The sequence below is a fragment of the Neomonachus schauinslandi genome, chromosome 3 (assembly GCF_002201575.2).
Source record: "Neomonachus schauinslandi chromosome 3, ASM220157v2, whole genome shotgun sequence".
NCBI classification, from domain to species: domain Eukaryota; kingdom Metazoa; phylum Chordata; class Mammalia; order Carnivora; family Phocidae; genus Neomonachus; species Neomonachus schauinslandi.
Genome location: NC_058405.1, coordinates 191,101,642 through 191,121,104, shown reverse-complemented (window position 1 = coordinate 191,121,104; position 19,463 = coordinate 191,101,642).

Below are 19,463 nucleotides of genomic sequence, written 5' to 3'. Positions count from 1 at the left end.
GGTGTGCGCACACACGCATGTGAGGACATGGGTGCCCGTGTGTGTGTGTGCGTGCACACAGGTGTGGGTGCGCTGTGTGCATGGTGCGTGCACGTACGTGAGGGTTGTTTATGTGCACATGCATGTGTCTTGCTTATGGAATGTGCGTGTTTCTGTGCCCGTGTGTGTGTGTGTGCACACTCGTGTGTGCACATGGCGTAGACAGGAAGCGTGACAGACGTGGCAGCAGAGCCACTCGTACTCTGCTCAGCCTCATCTCCGTGCTGAGGACTTGTGCCCCAGGGCCTTCCCTGTATTCTGTCCCATCCCCTCCAGCGCCGCGAGCGTCCTGGGCGGTGTGACCTGGGACGATGTCGCCCTGACCTGAGCCGTGCCCGTGGTGGTGAGAGCACCGCCTGGCAGGCGGGGTGAGTCGCCCGTGGCCCCCAGGGTTCTGGAGGCTGGTCTGAACCCTGGACCATCCGTCTCCCGTATTGGTAGTTTCAGCCTCGGGGGATGCTGTGTTTTCTGTTTGGCTTTGTTTTTTAGCTTTTGGTAGTAGTTATTAATGGTTTTCATTTCCTCAGAAATTACAGCTGTTGTGATGTTAATAGAGTTAATTGTTACTATTCAGCAGCTGGGTTGGCAATTTGGCACCTGCTAATAAAGGCGCTCCTTGGGAGTTTGGAGAAAATGACCAGATTCTCCAGTGTTATCATGTCACTCTGTGACAAGTGGAAATTATAAAGGCAGAGCGCGGGGCGGGTGTTGGCGTCTGAGAGCGCACAGGGGGCGCGGGCAGAACCCCCTCTCCCTGGGACGTTTTCTACCAGTTTCCATCAGACACGCCGAAGAGTAGCTCTGTGGGTCGAGGGACAGAAATGAAGCCAGCACCCGGAGAGAACCATGGGAGGGCCTGCTGGGCTGCCCTCAGTCCCGGGCGGGCAGGGACCCCAGACCCAGGGGCCAGGTTGCCCCAACATCGCAGCCTGGCCCCGACCCGTCCTCGCCATGGTGTCGGGGCCGAGCAGGACGGAAGGCAGGTGTGGACCCAAGACAGCCAGCCTCCCCTCCTGTCTTCCCTGCGGGCTCAGCATCCACCTGCTCACCTCCCTCCCGGCAGAGGCCTGCCCTCCCCCTCCTCGACCTTGAACCTCAGTTCTCAGGGAAAGTAGGATCGAAAGGTGGGCAGAAAAGTAACTGGTGTGGGAACTGGGCCAAGACTTCCCTGGACTCCTTTGCTGCGGTCCTCCCAAACGGTCTTCTCCCTCTCTGTGTGGGTGTCCCCCCACCCCCACAGCCCTCCTCCTTCAGACCCCTGCACAGCTCCGCCTGGACACACGGGCTCTGCACAAGGAGCGCGCCCCCGCACGCCTCGTGTGTCCTCCCTCACGGTGCAGGGGCAGAAACTGATGCCCGGGGCCAGAGAGTCCACCGGGGGCAGAGCTGGTGTTGGAGCCTGGATTCATGTCCTCAGGCTGTCCTAACGAACGACCAAACAGGGTGGCTTAGATCGATGTGGTGTGGACCTCTGTCTTCACCTCCCCTCTCCTCTCTGTGTCCCTCCCCTTCTCTCCTGAGGACACTGGTCATTGGACTTAGTGCCTTCTGGGTAATCCAGGTGATGGCATCGAGAAATCCTTACTCACACCTGCAAGCGCACATTCCAAGTCCCAGGTGGACCTTCTTTTCTGGGGTTTCACCACTCAGCTCCCTGCAGAACCCCGAAGACAAACTGCTCTGCAGTGTGGGTCAGGCTGTGGACCCTCACAGGCACTGGAACAGCTGAACGAAGAGCCAGGACAAGCCCGAGAACAGGGCTGCACACAGTGGCCCGCACCCTTTTATTGGCCGCTCATGGGTGCTGAGACCTTGGAGCCCCAAGCGGCCCCTGCACCATGTTATCTGGGAAGCTCTGATCCAGGCCTGCATCCAGCTGCGACTGAGCAAAGCTCAGGGATCCAGAAACTGGGAAGGTCGGGCTGGGGCAGGACTGCAAGGGGCCCAGAGGCAAGCCAGTGAGGAAGGACCAGGTGTTTAGGATGAATGGCCACGAAGAAGTCACTAATATAAACCTGGACCATGTCTAAGCCACTCTTGGGCCAAGAGATCACATTTTTTAGAACAAAATTTTACCTAAATAAACCTGAACACAAAGCGATCTGTGCTCTGGATCCTGGTTCAAGGGTCATCATGACTTAAAACAGTCATCCTGCAGCAGCAGCTGGCCCAGGCTGGCCTGGGCTGACCCGCAATCTGACTGGTGCACACACACTCAGCCCCACAGGACAGGTCTGCCCTGATCAAAGCCACTCTCTGGGGTTGTCTGCGGGCTCTGTCCTCCCTTCCCATCACAGGGGGACTCCCTATGGGGCCGGCGCATCTGGCACGTGAGCCCCTGCTAACAGCCTGGGCTGGGCCCTGGGAACAAGGTGGGCCCTGCCCTCTAGCCCGCTGGGTGCCCTTGGACAAGGCACACAACGTCTCTGACCCTCAGTGCTGTTGTCTATGAGACGGGCACATAAAGTGCCTGGTTCCAGGCTGTTGTGAGGATCATTAGTGACAGCAGCGCCCAGCGCTGGCCCCATCCCGGACACTCTTCCAGCAGCTTCTCGCCTACAGCAGCTTCCTGAGATCCATGTGCTGACCTGGCCACATTCTCGGACCTTACGAACTGCGCTCACTATGGCCAGCTCTCTGAGGCCTCACAGAGCTGGAGAAATGGGCATGTTCTGCAGCTTGCGGCCTCCAGGTCCCGGGCAGGGTAGCTGGATGAGGTCCTGCACCTCTTCCCTACACCCCGCCTCTTGGGCGGAGGCCCCAGATGGGAGTGAGCTCTCCACCGACTCCTGTTTCTACCTCCAGTTCGGCATCGGGGTGGCTCTCAGGTAAACCACGGAGCCCCTTGCCCTTCTCAAGCCTCTTGCTCACCGTCCTCCCTCCCTCCCCTCCCTGTCTTCTCCCCTCCTCTCCTGGCCTGGAGACACCAGCCCCACTGCAGCGCTCCCCACCCCACTGCCCCCTGGACAGAGAAGTAGAATTCACTACCCAGACCAAATTATAAACACCCCTGAGCAGACACCCCAAGAAATAGGAGAGGAAAGGAGAAGAGACAGCAACACACAGGCACAGCTGGTTTGTTCTCATTGAGAACTCGGGGCCCTGCCTTGGGAGGCTCCGAAGGACCCTGTAGAGCCCAGTGCGGCTGGGCGGCCTGGGATTCCCACAGAGGAGGAGCTGTGGGTTGTCCCCGAGCTTGGGGACGATGGGGCTATCCCGATGGGTTTCCTGCTCTGAGGGCTCCCCTACCTTCCTGTGACTGAAGACACACATCCCACCACCCTCTACCAAAGTGACTTCCAAGACACAGAGGGCAGGGATGGGAGAGCGAGGTCATCCTGAATCTCAAATCAGCAGGGCTGGAAGCCACTGAGCTGTTGCAGAGGGGAGTGGGGAGGGATGCAGGGGGAGGTGGGGTTGGTCAGTGCTCTCCCACGCCCTACTCCCGCCGACGGGGTCTAGGGTCAAGGCTCGGGCGGTACTGAAATGTCAGCTTGAAAGCAGCGACGCTGGGAGCATTCCCACCACAGAAATAGGCACACAGTTGGCTTCTTCTTTGCAGAGAGCTGGTTGCTCCACGGACACCAGGCCCTACCCGGCCCGGGCCTCCCTGGAACCTTCTGTCCCTTCTGTGCAGCTACCTTCCACGTCAGCACGCGCTGTGCCCTCTTGCTGATTCCACAGGCAGGAGCAAAACGGGAGGTTTCCAGGAAAACAAAACAAAACGGGAAGATCAACTTGTCAAGGCAGAAAATTCCATCGTCCTTGCAGGGTTGATGAGCGCCGCCCTCAGTGCGATCATTCTGCTGGCCCCAAGTGCCGAGTGCTTGAGCTTCCCGGCGGCTCTCCGGCTGACCGGAGGCCCCTGCCCGTCTCCCCGGCTGCGGCGGCACTGCGGCCATCAGGACTGAAGTTTGCACACACAGCGGTGTTTCTGACGATAAAAATCTGTGTTGTAAGAAGTTAGGAGAAGGTCTATTTCTCAGGGCTTATCTAACGTATCACCTGTTAAGTTCATTCCGTTATTGACACAATAAGGGGGTAAATATTTAAAATACAGCTTAGAGAGCCACCTTCCGAGGACGAGCTGCCGTGTCTGTGTGTACCTACGACGTATCGTTCAATCTGCGTCCCGGGAGCTGGCACCCGGGGCAGGGGGGAGAGCAGACCCGTTTGTGCGAGCCCGCGCGCCAGCATTTACCACAGGGCACCCCTTGTTTCTGAGGGTAAGCCCTCCGCGCACTGCACGCTAGCACCTTGTGGAAGTTACCAGGGGATGGAGGCATGCAATGCTGGGGAGCAAATGGAAGCCAGCCCAGCCGAAGCTCAGCCTGGTATCAGATTTTCTGGGTGAATCAGATTTGCTTAGCTCTCTGAGGACTCACAGAGTGGTGCCTAGTAAAAAATCTAAGCTTTTGAGACACACAAAATCCCCACATTTTGAGGCTCTTGCATCTTAGGGGAATTATTTTTTTAGTTGAAGAAATCCGAGATGTGAAACTGAGCAGACCAGGGTGGGAGGTGAAATCAGAAGCCTCAGGCTGAGCAGACCAGGCTGGGCGAGCTCGCCTGGTCATTGGCCATGTGGCCTTGGACAGACTACGGGCCTCCCTGGGACACAGTCTGTGGACACGAGGCCGTTCCAGCACGACACGCCAGGAGTCTGCCACCTGCCCCCCCCTGCCCCCAGCTAGGCTGGGGTGCAGCCAGGGAACCAGTCGGGGTATGGAGCACTGACAAAGATGGAGGAGTGAATCCTTGTGTCAGCTCAACAGAGTGCTTAGATATTTGGTCAAACATTACTCTGAGATTTTCTGGAGGGTTTTAGATGAGATTAACATTTAAACTGATAGACTGAGAAAAACAGATTGCTCTTCCTAATGTGGATAGGCCTCATCCAATCAGTTGAAGGGCTGAAAAGAACAAAAAGTCTGAGGAAAAGAGAATTCCTCCTGCCTGACCACCTTTGAAACTGGAACATCAGGCTTTTTCCTGCCTTTGAACTCGAACTGAAACATCAGGACTTCCTAAGTTCCAGCCTTGGGACTGGAACTCACACCATCAGCCCTCCTGGGTCTCCAGCTTGCTGCCTGCAGATCTGGGGACTTGCTGGCCTCTGTAGGGGCCTTGTTGGCCTCCATATTCATGTGAGACCATTCCTTATTAAAAAAAAAACAAAAAACCCTTCATATATCTTATTAGACATGTTGCCAGAGGTAAGGGAAACAAAAGCAAAAATGAACTATTGGGACTTCATCAAGCTAAACAGCTTCTGCAGAGAAGGAAATAATCAACAATATGGGAGAAGATATTTGCAAACAACATATCAGAGAAAGGGTTAGTATCCAGAATCTATAAAGAACTTCCCAACTCAACCAAAAAACAAATAATCCGGTTAAGAAATGGGCAGAAGACATGAATAGACATTTTTTCTAAGAAGATATCCAGATGGCCAACAGACACATGAAAAGATGCTCAACGTCACTTATCATCAGGGAAATACAAATCAAAACCACAATGAGATACCACCTCACACCAGTCAGAATGGCTACAATTAACAACAGATGTGGGGAATGTGGAGAAAGGGGATTCGGAGAAAGGGGAACCCTCCTACACTGTTGGTGGGAATGCAAGCTGGTGCAGCCACTCTGGAAAACAGTATGGAGGTTCCTCAAAAAGTTGAAAATAGAGCTACCATACGATCCAGCAATTGCACTACTGGGTATTTACCCCAAAGATACAAATGTAGTGAAAAGAAGGGGCACATGCACCCCAATGTTCATAGCAGCAATGTCCACAATAGCCAAACTATGGAAGGAGCTGAGATGTCCAGTGACAGATGAATGGACAAAGAAGATGCGGTATATAGATACAATGGAATGTCACGTAGCCATCAGAAAGGATGAAATCTTGCCATTTGCAACGACGTGGATGGAACTGGAGGGTATCATGCTAAGCGAAATAAGTCAGTCAGAGATAGAGAAATACAACATGATCTCACTCACATGTGGAATTTAGGAAACAAAACAGATGAACATATGGGAAGGGGGAAAAGAAAAAAAGGAGAGGAGGAGACAAACCATAAGAAACTCTTAATAGAGAACAAACTGAGGATTGGTGGAGGGAGGTAGACAGGGGATGGGGGATGGGCTAGATGGGTGATAGGTATTAAGGGGGGCACCTGTTGTGACGAACATGGGGGGGGCGTTATACGTAAGTGATGAATCACTGAATTCTACTCCAAAAACCATATTACATTGTATGTTAACTAACAAAATAATAATAATAAATAATTTCATAGATACGTTTAATACGTATTATATGTATATATACTATATATAGTAAATCTTGGATATGCAGTCCTGTTTCTCTGGAGAACTCTCACTGACACAGGGGCCCGGTACCCTGAGCCCACAGCTGGCTGATCACCTGCCCCCTGGCTGTGGCCTCGGCCCTAGCTTCCTTGTGGGTGCCACAAGACCCTGCTCGGCACCCTGGCCCTGCCCCTGCCACCCTCTGGATGGTGGACACCTGTCCCTGCCCACGGCTAGTGCCTCTCCCACAGCTCCTGACAACAGTAGCTTCTACAGCAAGCCTGGCCATTTCCGCACGCAGGCCCCACCAGCCTCCCACAGGCGTGCCCCTGCCCCCGAGTCCTCAGGGCTGGTCTCCACTCTGGGCTGCATCCAGATGCCACATCCTGCCTGGGATGGGATGGGGGTGACTTCAGAAACCCCCACCGGGGAGGCATTCATCCCCTCCCCGACGCCCTGCCCAACACAGGCCTGCAGCTGTGCACAGAACAGAACACACTCCTGCCCCCAGGAGCTCGTTTCCTGGAGGACATCCCTCCCAAGCAGAGAAGGAAAAGCCACCAGAGTCCGGGCTCTGCCTTCCTCCTTCTGAAGCTCTCCCCCAGGACATGCACCCTAAGGTGCTGCAGAAAATCAGGGTGACGTCAGTAGATGCCGATAAGGGCGTACCTCGTCATCACTTTGAACTCACCTGGGATGTGAGTCAGACACAGAGCCAGGGCACGGTGGCCCAAATCCGAGTGTCCCCTGGTAGAAGCCAGCCCCCCAGATTTCCTGGCCTCTCTGGGGAAAGTGACAAGTGCAGGTCACACCAAAGATGCTTCTGCGGTGGCAGAGAACAGACAAAGACCGTGGCTTCTGTCATGGGTTAACCTGATCACCCGCATCCCTGGGAGACATTCCTCAGCTGCTGACAAGGCCTGGTAGAGCACCTGGCCCTGTACCTGGGTGCACCCACTGCCTGGTCCAGGGCCGGGGACTCCGGAGACCGCCACCCCTTGAGTGGAGACTGAGCCCTGCACATCCGAGTCTTGTGGCTCCAACCCACGCATGGCTTTAGAACCTCCACGTCAAGCCTCTCCATTCACTGTCATCTCGGATCTTCGCCTCGCTGTCCTGAAGCCAATTCCACTCCCAACTGACAAGCTGTTGATCAGGATTTGCATGGACTCCTTCATTCCATTACTCTACAACATGGTTGCTACTGAAGTGAGCGAGCTGCCCGTCTACGGGAGTGCTCAAGCAGCAACAAGGCGGGTGGGATTTCGGCTGGACTACTCTGCATGGGTCAGGACATCGGGCCTGGTGGTCTGGAAGTGTTCTCCATAGGAAGATGCAGCTAGGCTGCCTGTGGGCAAGATGAGGGATGCTGACGGGCGTGGGGACGGGAGGGTGGGCAGAGCCAGTCCCCTGGGGTAGTGACGGCCGAGCGCTGCTCCCTCCACCTGCGTGGGACATCACCAGGACCTGCAGACCTCTCCCTACTGAGCACAGCCTCCTCTCCCCCACCCCTGCAGAGCAGCCCTTGTCCAGGAGAGCAATGTCCCCGCTGTCCCTGGTCCTCAGCTCAGCTAGAAGAGCGTCTCCAAACGAAAGGGAAATAAGTCGAGCAAGGAATCCCCTCCTTTCACTGCCTTCTCCACCCCCCCAACAAGAGGTAGCTCCACTGTGGGGGAGAAGGGGGTGCTACAGTGGACTGAGAGCCTGCCAAGTACACCCCACTTGGGCCCACCCCAACCATGCGAAGTAGGATTACTAGGGGCTCCTTTTTGAAGAAGGTGAAGAATTTGCCCAAAGTCACACAACCAGCCACAGAGTAGAAGAGGGGAGCCCATGCCCACTCAGGACCCGCGGTGCCCGCTTGCACTTGCTGAGTCATCCCGGGCTCTGGCTGGTTCCGGCCCCACCCTCACCTCTGACCGTTGGCGGAAATTTCCTCATTCGTGCGCAGGAAGCCTCGAGAGGGAAGTTGAAAGTCTTCCAGTCCGCTTCAGGGTGTGGATCTTCCTTTGGGGAGATGAAGATGTTTGGGAACCCCATAGAGTTGGTGGTTGCGCATTTCGTGAATTTGCTAAATGACTCCTGAAATACACACATTTTAGGTTGTGTGAATTTCACCTCCATTTTTTTTTTTAAAGATTTTATTTATTTGAGAGAGAGAAAGAGAGAGAGAGAGCACATGAGAGGGGGTTAGGGAAGAGGGAGAAGCAGACTCCCTGCTGAGCAGGGAGCCCGATGCGGGACTCGATCCCGGGACTCCAGGATCATGACCTGAGCCGAAGGCAGTCGCTTAACCAACTGAGCCACCCAGGTGCCCCTTCACCTCCATTTTTAAAACGAGGGGAGAAGTGGCTCCAAGTGAAACACCAGTGGGCCTCCGAGACAGGTCAGCAGTCATGTAGGCAAACACGGATGGGGCCAGGCCCTGTGTGCGGCATCGCTCCACGTGCGTGAGCTGAGCCAACATGAGCCCGAGAGCCAGCTGGGAAAATGGGGTCCAGGGACCCCTGAGGTCGTGTCACCCCACCGCGATCCAGCAGTGCCCCCGAGCAAGTGACACAGCCCCGGACTCCCAGGAGATAAAGCAACAGAGGGGAGTGGGGACCTCACGAGTCGTCCTTTGGGGCCGAGGGCATGGCCCCCAAGTGCTGATGGCGGTAGCAGCCGCACCTCCAGCACTTGCATAAAATCCACCCTCTTCCACTTCCTCTCTCATCTCCCTGGCAGCCCCACCACGAGACCAGCGCGGTCCCAGCCAGGGTCCAAACTCAGAGCTGATGTCCTGGCCCTGGGAGGAGAGAGAAAAGGTCTCAGCAGCCAGACAACAGAAGAGCAAAGACTGAAGTATGAAAATCCCTCTTGGTCCAGAATTCTGTGCTAAAGAAATGACTCATTACAAACAGCAGAGCCTTCAAGTTAGACAGATGGGGAAAAACTCTCTGAAATGTGCTTGTCTGCCTAATTTAGAATAATTGCAATCCATTACATTAGGGCATCGGGTTTTCAGCATCTAGTGAGATGCTTGGGGTGAGAAGGGGCGCGCTTTTTGGCAAATTAAGATGAAGCTGAAAAGGCCAGTGTGCTGGCTGGTACCCAGCACCTGTCAGTCTCCCTTCATCTCTGTGTGGCTGTCTCTGGCTACTCGTCACATTCAGCTCGCCGGTCAAAAACAAACTGCCAGCACATCAAAGACTGGAACCCTCGAAGGAGAGAGGAAAAGAGAAGCAGGCAGTCACAGCCTGCAGACCTGGGGGGTAAGCACCGCGGCCCGGCCCCCCTCTCTGCCCCTGCACCCGCACGACCGGAGAGATGGTGGCCCACCTGGCCCCATACCTTCCTTGCAGCAGGCTCTGGATCCACTCCTGCGTCTTCATCCAGGGCCTGGCTCTCGGCCAGCTCCTGCTACACCAGGGTCTTGTTTGACCAAAGATTCATGGAAGAATTTTACAACTGGGACAGAACTTGCATGTCTCCGAGGCCAACAACCTCATGCGACAGAGGAGGAAAGTGGGTCCCCCCACTTCATGCCCAAGGGAAGGAAGCTGGGTCAAGATCACCAGAATCAGCAAAACCCAGGCTTTTTCCTTGATGCTTTGCTGTTGGATTCTGCTCTGTGATCATCGGGTGGAACCAGGGGCTCCCGTCCCAACCTCTCCTTGTTCCCATTTTAACTGTGTAGATTGCCGCCAAATTCATAGCAGCTAAATCAGGGCTGAAAAATAAAACCAAGATGGAACATCAAGCAGTCACCATTCTGGTAAGCCCCAAGTCCTTCGACACCTAGAGACTCAGGGTCCTTCCATTAAAACCCAAAACTGGGAAGTCCCAGATGTGGCCCGTAGGGCTGATGAGGGGCTGTGGCCGTTGCTCTGAACACCATGAGCAGCTCCAGCCAACATGAGATGCAGACGGGACAGAAGATCGGTCACCTGTGTCCCTTCCATGAGGTCCGGGCTCGGGCTGCACTCTTCCGCATTCCCACGGAGTCAGGGCTGAGCGGGAGTCTGCCCCCCCCCCACCACCCCGTGTCCCCGCTGCTGCCATGGGCTACAGCCACTGGGTCCCGCGCTCAGAGCCGCTGGGGCCAGCCCCCACATGGTTCAGGGTTGCTGTGTGACGGGCATAGAAGTTTTGGCAATGCAAAAGTGAGCAAGGCATTTGTCACGCCCGAACGCCTTCATTTCTTCAAACCTTGCAGTCCAGACTGTTGTCAGAGCCCCGAGTGGGGCCTCACACATCACAGGTGTTCCATAAACGCAGACGGAATTGAACAACGCCTGAAATGCATTTATAATTACCATTTGGTTAAATCACATAGGGTCCCCTCTAGATTTTCATTTTGATGGCTCCCCCATCAATGAGCTGACTGACAGGACACGCGGACATGAGGGGCCCTGTGCTGGGCCGGCCAGGCTGGCTCTACCCGGAGCCAGGCCCTGGGAAGCCCTGGATGATGGCTTCCATGCGCCGCGGGCTTTGCCTGACTCTGTCACACGGAACCCAGGTGTGCACTCCGCCACCCCACAGGTCCCAGCAAGTCATGCTGCCTCAGCCATAACACTGGGCATCCGTGTGGCCAGCTGCTGGCTCCAAAGGGCTCTGCACACTCTGCCTGCTGGCCCCGCACCTTGAATTTGGGGTGCAGGTGGGCTATGCCCCGGGATGGCTGACGAACATGCCAGGAAGGAGACGCTGGGAGCAGGAGGCTGAGGAGAGAGGGTGAGGCTGCAGGTCAGTGGCTCAGGGAGTGTGGAATGTGACAGATGTGGAGAGGCCAGTCCGGGGGCCACCAAGGCCTTACAGGTGGGACAGGTTCACAGGAAGCCTGCTGGGATGCCAGAGGGCCAGACGCTTCCCGGCTTCAATCCCAGCGAGACTCCAGTCGGTCACTGTGGCTTCCAGACCAGCAACGCCTGCTATGGTGGCCACAGACCTTTGACTTCCCTCGAGTCGTCCTCCTGGCTGCTGACTAGGCTGAGTTGTCTGGGGCCGCTGGACCACTTGGAGCTGCACGCAGCGGCCCACAGCTGCGTGGGGACCGAGGGGGTGTGCAGACGCTTTACAAACTGTGAGCACCGAGAATATTTACGCATAAAGGGTGGAGGGGTTTGCTTTCTGTTTGGGCTTTTCTAGAGTGTTCTTTATCATCTGTACTTTATCCTTTGGCCTTATTTGATAAAATTAAAGTATCTGACCTGGTGGATTTCCTTATGAAGCAGGTGCTCGAGCAGATGCTGCGACCACCCTTTCTGGAAGCCATGGGTGCTGGCACTCAGGAGTTGTCCCTGCTGCCCGGCCATCAGGAGAAAGGGCAGGGCCAGGCAGCACTTAAATGTCCATGGTGGTCTGAGCTAGCCTCCCTCTGCCCTCAGCCTTCAGGCACACCCTTTGCTCTGGCCATGGGCCTTGGAGTTTCACCTGAGAGCTAGCCCACCTGAGTACCAGCCCACCTGACTACCAGTTCTGCCTAAGAGCTAGCCCACATAACTACCAGCCCCACCTGAGTACCAGCCCCACCCGAGTACCAGCCTCACCAGAGTACCACCCTCACCCGAGTACCAGCCCCATGTGGGGGCTGGGCCCCATGGCAAAGCCTGACTTGATACCTACGGGGAGGCCTCGTGTAGTGGGGCCTCATCGTGGCACAGACCCGATGGGAGAGGCCCTTCAGGGTCAGAACAAACACCTGAATGAGGCAAGGGAGAACAGGCAGTCTCCCTGAAGCCAAGGGCCTGGATAACAATTGCTGGGGACAGGATGACCTTTAGCTGTGGGCCTCAGCTACGTAAGCGAGGTTGTTTTCGTGGGTTAGGACCGGCAGAGCTGGGCTATCACTGATTGGCTGGTTTTTAGAAGGCTGGGTCTGTCGCGGACTGGCTGGACCCAAGAAGGATGGGTCTGACACTGATTGGCTGCTTTCATAAAGGCAGCGCTGTCACTGATTGGCTGACTTTCGGAAGGACAAGGTAATCACTGATTGGCTGGCTTTCTGCAGGGCAGGCACTGATTGGTTGGCTTTCAGAAGCATGTGTACTGGTGGGAAGTTCTTAATCAACTAGGTTCCGTTTAAATACAGCCCTGATGGTTAGTTTTTTACTATGGCCAAAATACCAGAAGACTTTTCCTGGGAGGACAGCCTCTTATTTACACACAGCCTTCCAACAGGAACATCATAAGCTGGCTCCCCGGATCACGGACAGAACTGTGAGCTATCTTGACCTGAAACCCCAAGGGTTACATTGGCCTAGTGCATACCTGGGCCAGGTGTCACCCAGCCGGGGACCAGAGTTTTCTTTATTGTTGTGGCTGCAGCCGAGTGTGGCTGGACACACATGGACTCCGGGAGAAAAGCCTCAGTTCAGCTCTTGCCCTCTCCACGTAACCTCTAGGAGCTTGGGCTCACTCGTCTGCAGGTGGTGACAGTGACATGGCTCTCTGCAGGACTGTTGCGAGTGTCTGATAAGACCACAGTGTGAGGGCTTAGTCGAGGAAGCCAGAGGGAGGCCAGGCCACCAAGGCTCACATCTTTGGGGAGATGCCATCACCGAAGATGCAAGGTTGCATTTAGGGAATCCTACAGAACCCCAACTGGCTTGCCCTGAGCAGCTATTCTTCCTATAGGAAGTGCCTAGGAGAGGTTTTCTTTCCCTCTCTTTCTGTTGGTGAGCTGGGAAGACACTGGGAATTCTCACCCTGACGGGGGATGTACATGGAAGGTCTCTCCTCTGAACAAAGATGTCCCCTTGCTTCCCACAATGCCACATCTGAATTCTGCGTTTGTGTTGGACCATAAGTAAGGCTGATCACGTTTTGTACCTAACATGGAGTGACATCTTTTGAATCTCTGCATATTGCTGTTTTCACTGAGCCACATGTAACACTTCAGAGTGCCAAATGCTTTTTAAAAAATAGATCTGGCTCTGAGTGAGTGCTACAGAATAACACTGATGGAATATGGCTTTTATGAAAACACAAAATGTTACCCAAAAAAATAAGAATTGAAAGAATTCTTTGGAAAGAGATGTTTTGCAGAGACGTGTGTTCGGGGTGCATATTTCAGGGGAGAATGACCCTGGAGAGGAGTCATCATTCACCTTAGTTCTGGTTCTTTAAAACCCCCACAGCTCGGTTCCCCAGACTTAGAGAAATGCAGAAAAATTTTACTTTCCATAAGGTAGAAGTGCCCCCGACTCTTCCATGTTGTCCAGATGTGGTCAGCATTAGTGAAAGGAGACTTCGAAGACCTCGCAGTGGCCCCGCTCTCGGCATCTTGCTTGCTGGAAGCCCCTGACGGACCTCATCTTCCCATCGCCCCTGGCAGCCCTGACCCTCTTGCCCTGTCCTTCTGCCACATTGGCCCTGTGTTTCGGGGGATTTGGTCACTTACAAAGCATGACTTCCAACCTTACGTGCTCCTTGCCAGACCCAGCCAGGTGTCTGCAAGTTCCTCACCTGCTCCTGCCTTCTTCCCTCCCCACTAAGACACTTCTAGTCCCCCACCTGCCATGCAGAAGGCCCTACCTGCCTTCCCGGAGCCCCTCGCTGGGACAAATGGTTCCCTCTTTGGTCACAGGCTACTCTTCGCCCCGCTCACCCACCTCTCCAGGCTTCCCAGGGCCATGCCCTCTGACATGCCTCCTGACATCCCCACTTTTCTCTTTTGGCACCCCCAGCCCCATTCGACACATAAGATGCATTCTCCCATCCTAGAAGGCAAACCAGGCCAGACTGCAGAGACCGTGGAAAGACCAGTGGTTGCCAGGGTTCAGGGCAGGGCAGGGAAGGATGAGTAGGAGGCACCCAGAGCATTTCTAGGGAGGTGGACATATAAGGGCAATTGTCAAAACCCACAGAACTTTGGGCACAAAGAGGACCTTAAAGTAGACTACAGACTTCGGTTAATAATAATGTATCAGTCTTGGTTCATCAGTTGCAACAAATGTGCCACATTAGCACGTGATGTCCGTGATGGCAGCTGTGGGGGGGGGGGGGCATACAAAAACTCTGTACTTTCTGTGCAATTTTTCTGAAAACCTACAAATGCTCTAAAAGATAAAATCTATCTTAAAAAAAAAAAAACAACAACCCTTCCCTTGCTGACTTTCAAGTAAATGGCATAGTAAGAATAGATGTTTAGCTCACCAAGTCCAGTGGCCACGTTCAAGATGGGGAAGCCTGCACCCACGGGAAAGTGATGTCACACGTGCGGTGGGATTTCTGCTTGGGTGCATGTTGGGGACCACAGCCAACCCTCCCCTGAAAGAGCAGCATGGTTCAGAATGACAGATAGCATTGGCCCGCCGACACCCCGTCTCCGAGGCCTGGGACAGGTGATGAGGGACAGTCCAGGGCAGAAGACACAAGTGACAAACAGGAGCCCTCTCGGGCCAAGAAAGATGCCACGGAGGTGAGAACAGGGTGGTTGAGTCGTTGGCACGTAAAGCCTCTGCTGGTGACCGGGCAAGGAAGGGATTCTCATGCACCAGAAGGACACCTTCGGATAGGCGAGGTTCCCCCAAGTACACTGCCCAGGGTCCTTCCCCAGAAGACTCTTCTGGATGCAAACACAATCCTACTCCAAGCACAACGACGGCGCGAAGTGGGGAGTGGAGCATCTCTGGGTCATAGGTCTGCAGAGAAGCCCTGAAACCAGATATTGGAAGCACACTACACAAATGTTAACAGAATTCCTTAAAGAGCACTCAACTTCCCAATTACGATGCAAGACAGCCGGAAATAAATCCAGGTCTGTAATAACCAGGCGAGATCGCTATTCACCTAAAAAACCCAAAGAGTAAATTGAAAAATCCTCAAAATGAATAAATATGCCAGCTAAGAAACCAAAAACACAAAAATCATGAGCATTCCCATATATTAGCAATATTAGAAAAGCTGAAACACACAGTCTATTACTGAAAACAGCACACATTTAGGAATGAATCTAACAAATTATGTAGAACCTATTAATACTTGCACACGTGACTGAGGTACATGAACAACACTTGAATAAATGGAGACTCGGTCTTTGTTCCTGTGGAGGAGGGCTCGGTGGTGAGGAGCTATCTAGCACCCCCCCGGCATTGATGGGTATGTTTGGTGCCATTCCAGTAAAAATTCCAGTCAAATTTAGGGACAAACTTGACAAAGTAATTCTAAATTTTATCTGAAAAAAACGAACTAGTAAGATTGGCCAAGAAACAGAATCTCAGAGTAGGAGGGATGAAGAGAATTGTCATGAAGGACAAAGAATAGTAGCAGGTATTAAATATTAAAGTGTCTCATTAAGTTGCAGATAATTATGTCAGCGGTGCTGAAGCCACAGGGCCGCCAAGAAGCCTGTGCTGGAGCTTTTCCCCACGCCCCTCCTCTCCCTCATCTTCTTCCTCCTCCTCCCCCTCCTCCTCCCTCCCTCCCTGAATGTGTGACCTTCAGTTCTAACCTTCTGGGTAGGGGAGAGAAGAAGGAGAGGAAAATCTCTGAATGACACCCTCACAAGTTGATTAGTAGGTTGAGTTGTGGTCCCCAAAATGATGTGATCGAGCCCTTACCCCTGGAACCTAAGAACCTTATTTGCAAAAACACTTTGCAGATGGAATTAAGGATCTCAAGATGAAAGCACACTGGATTACCTAGGGGTAACAGATGACTTTATAAGAGACGGAAGAGGAGAAGCCACATGAAGACAGAAACGGAGACCAGAGCTGCCACAGCCAAGGAATGCCAGGGGCCCCCAGAAGCTGGAAGAGGCAGGAAGGATCTTCCCCCAGAGCCTCCAGAGGGAGCACAGCCCTGCCTGCCCCTCGACGTAGGGCTTCCGGCCTCCAGAACCGGGAGAGAGTAAATTTCTGTTATTGGAAGGCTCCCAGTTTGTGGTCATTCATTAGGGCAGCCAAGGAAACTGACACCATAGGTGTCTGGAATAGGTAAGTGTTCAAGGCTTCTTTGTTGGTGTTTCTATGCTGGCAGGTCCCTCCCTGTCCCTCATACTCTCAAATTCCCACAGGACCTACAGCTTCCTTCTGTTGCAGATGTTTGCCACCAAGGCAGCTCTCATCTAGGACCCTAAGACTGCTCTCACACACGCAGGGTCCACCTGGGGTCTGTAGACCATGTGGTCAGTGGTCCTGGGAGTACCAGAAAGGCATCGTGCACCCCACAAATGCTGCTCATGCAGGCTGCCCCCAACTTAGCACCAGCTTCTCCTCTGATAGTGTCCTGTTCATCACCTTTCAGGTGCCTCGGGAGCCCTCTGAGATGCCCTCTGATGTCCTTCTTCCCGGCTGGAGAGGGCTCCCAGACCACATAGGCAGCTCCAGATGCCCAGAGGTGGCCCTCTCAGATCCTCCCACCATGGCGAGTCTGGCCCTGCTCTGCTAGAGGGGCACCCACTCCCTGCCCATCCTTCAGGGGACAGGTCTAGCTTCAGTGTTTAATATTAACCATTGGGACCACCTGCAACAGCATAAAATTTCACTCTTTATGAAACTGACATCGGTGGGGAAAGGACAGATGAGTCAGACCTAATGCTGGAGAAAATTGGCTCACTTCTTTGGGGAAAATCTGAGGTAGATCCAGAGACAACAAAATAAATCCAGACAGGTGCAGAGTTTAACACTAAACATGAAACTGCCCATGAAGCGTGTAGCACGTAGGTGGGTATCATTCTCGGTGATTGATCTGGGTGAGAGAAAAGCCTTTCTATTCCCAAAGCCCAAAAAAGAAAACCATCAAGGAAAACACTGAAAACCTGGCTACATAATAACAACAACAAAAAAAACATAGTTACTTCAGAAGTAAATTAGATAAAAAGGCAAAGAAAAAGTATCTTCCACAAACATAATGAATACGAATAATAAATAATTAATATTGAAAGAAGTCTCACACATGAATCATGTGGTCAGCAGTGTCTAAGATGACCCAGGTGACCCCCACCTCCTGGGAGCCGCGTCCTCCTGTGATCTTCTCCCCCTGAGTGTGGGCAGGTCTTGTGACTTGCTTCTAACCATGACAATACAACAAACGGACGGATGTCACTTCTGTGATTACGTTTCATAAGCCTGAAATGCCCCCCCTTGCTAGGACTCTCTCTCCTGCCTTATTAGTTTGCATGCTTCTGTGAATCAAGTGCCACATCTGGGACTCAAGGAACTGGGGGTGGTCTGGAGCCAACAGTCCACCATGCTGCCAACAAGCAAGTGAACGGGGAAGCAGATCCTTCCCCAGTGGAGCCTTCAGATGAGACCCCAGCCCAGGCCCACACCTTGATCGTAGCCCCGAGCAGAGGACCCACCTGAGCTGTGCCCAGAATCCTGACCCACAGAAACAACTGTGTGCATTTTTTAAAGATGTGCTCTGATTGAGAGTCTTCTCTAAGAGAGGTGGAGCAGAGGAGAAAGGTGACCCCTGTACAGATCTTGATCACACCAACATTAACACATGAGAAAAATAATGTAACATTTCAGTGTAATGGAGACCCACAATAGACGTCCAATAAAAGGCAATTAATATTTCAGAGGCACCTGGGTGGCGCAATTGGTTAAAGTGTCCAACTCTCGGTTTCAGCTCAGATTGTGATCTCGGGGCATGAGACCAAGCCCCACGTCGGGATCTGCACTCAGCAGGGAGTCTGCATGAGCTTCTCTCTCCCTCTGCCCCTCCCCCCACTCCCTCTCTCTCTCTCTAAAATAAATAAATAAATCTTTTTAAAAAAGGCAATTAATATTTCACATAGTTGTCCTTGATCTTAAAAAACACCTACTTTGTGTTTGAAGATGTGAAGAGATTTAATGGTTGGTCATCCTACCGATTTTTTTAGGGTATAAACCCACTGAAGAAAGTCTGGGTGAGTGGATGGATGGACAGACAGACGGATGGACAGACTGATCAACCGACGGCGATGTGCTCTTCTTGCCTTGTTTTGCCCGGACCCCAGCAAGCAGAGTCCCTGAAGCCTGGTCTGCTGGAGTCGGCCTGCAGCAGGAACAGAGGAGTCTCATGAAGGGCAGGCTGGAGGGGCACACAAGGACAGACACAGCAAACAGTCTCCTTGGGCCCTCAGGGACTCACGTCCCTAACCTCTGCAGACAAGGCCACAAGGCAGCAAGTAAACCCAAAGGCGGGGGGGGCAATTTCCCTCACTCTCTCCAGTATGCTGGCCTGCAGGAGCACTCCCCCAGCGTGGCAGCCCCTCGCGGCTCCCCTGCCCCACCCATCAGTTGGGGATCATCCAAAGCCGAGGACCTCAGGGACCTCCCCACTCCTCAGCAGTGGCCGGGGGCAGCTCCCCAAAGTGGATGGCAGAGAGAGACCCTGCAGCGCGCCCAGGAGGAATGCAGTCTGAGTACCTGCGAGAAGGTCTGGGACCACCCAGGAGCCAGAGCGGGGAGGGCTGGTGGGGCTGTGTCCCTGCCTCCGCCACACCAGCTCCTCCCAATTCTCCTCCTCATCCCACTCCCACCTTCCACCCTCTTGCGGCGACGTGTGTACCTGTCGGCTAGGGCTGCAACAGGGTGGACTCCAGGCTGGGAGGGCTCAGGGGCTGGTGCTGGACCACAGACACGGGGCTGGAGGACTTCCACACCACGCAGAGCACATTAGACTCAGGACCGTGTGTGTGTGTTGGGGGAGGGGGCAGGGGTGTGAAATCTGAGCTCATCTTTACAAGAACTTAGGGTGGAAACACAGAATCTTTCAATTAAAATTTTACTGAATTTTAACTTGAATTTCCCCATCTGCTCCCTTAATTAAGCCTAACCCTAAACCTAACTCTAAGCCATCTGTGTTCTTACCTCATTAGGTGGAGTTGCTGGTGTGTTTGTCCGATTCCTGCAGGCGCAGCGAGCCCCTGGTGGAGAGGAGCTGAGCCTGGGACACTGTGGGTCTGCAGAGGCACATTGCTGGGGTCTCAGAAAGGCTTTGGAACAAAGGCTTTCTCAGCAGTGACTGGACGGGTGGACAGAAGCCTGGATCAGAATCAGCAGCAGCAGGCGCTTGGGCTCAGAGTGTACATCCTGCTCTGCGACCCTGAGAACCGGCCAGGCGGTGGGCTCTGCGGCAGAGTGTGATGTTGAGAGGCAGTGGGTCAACTGAGCCGAGGGTCCTTATATACTC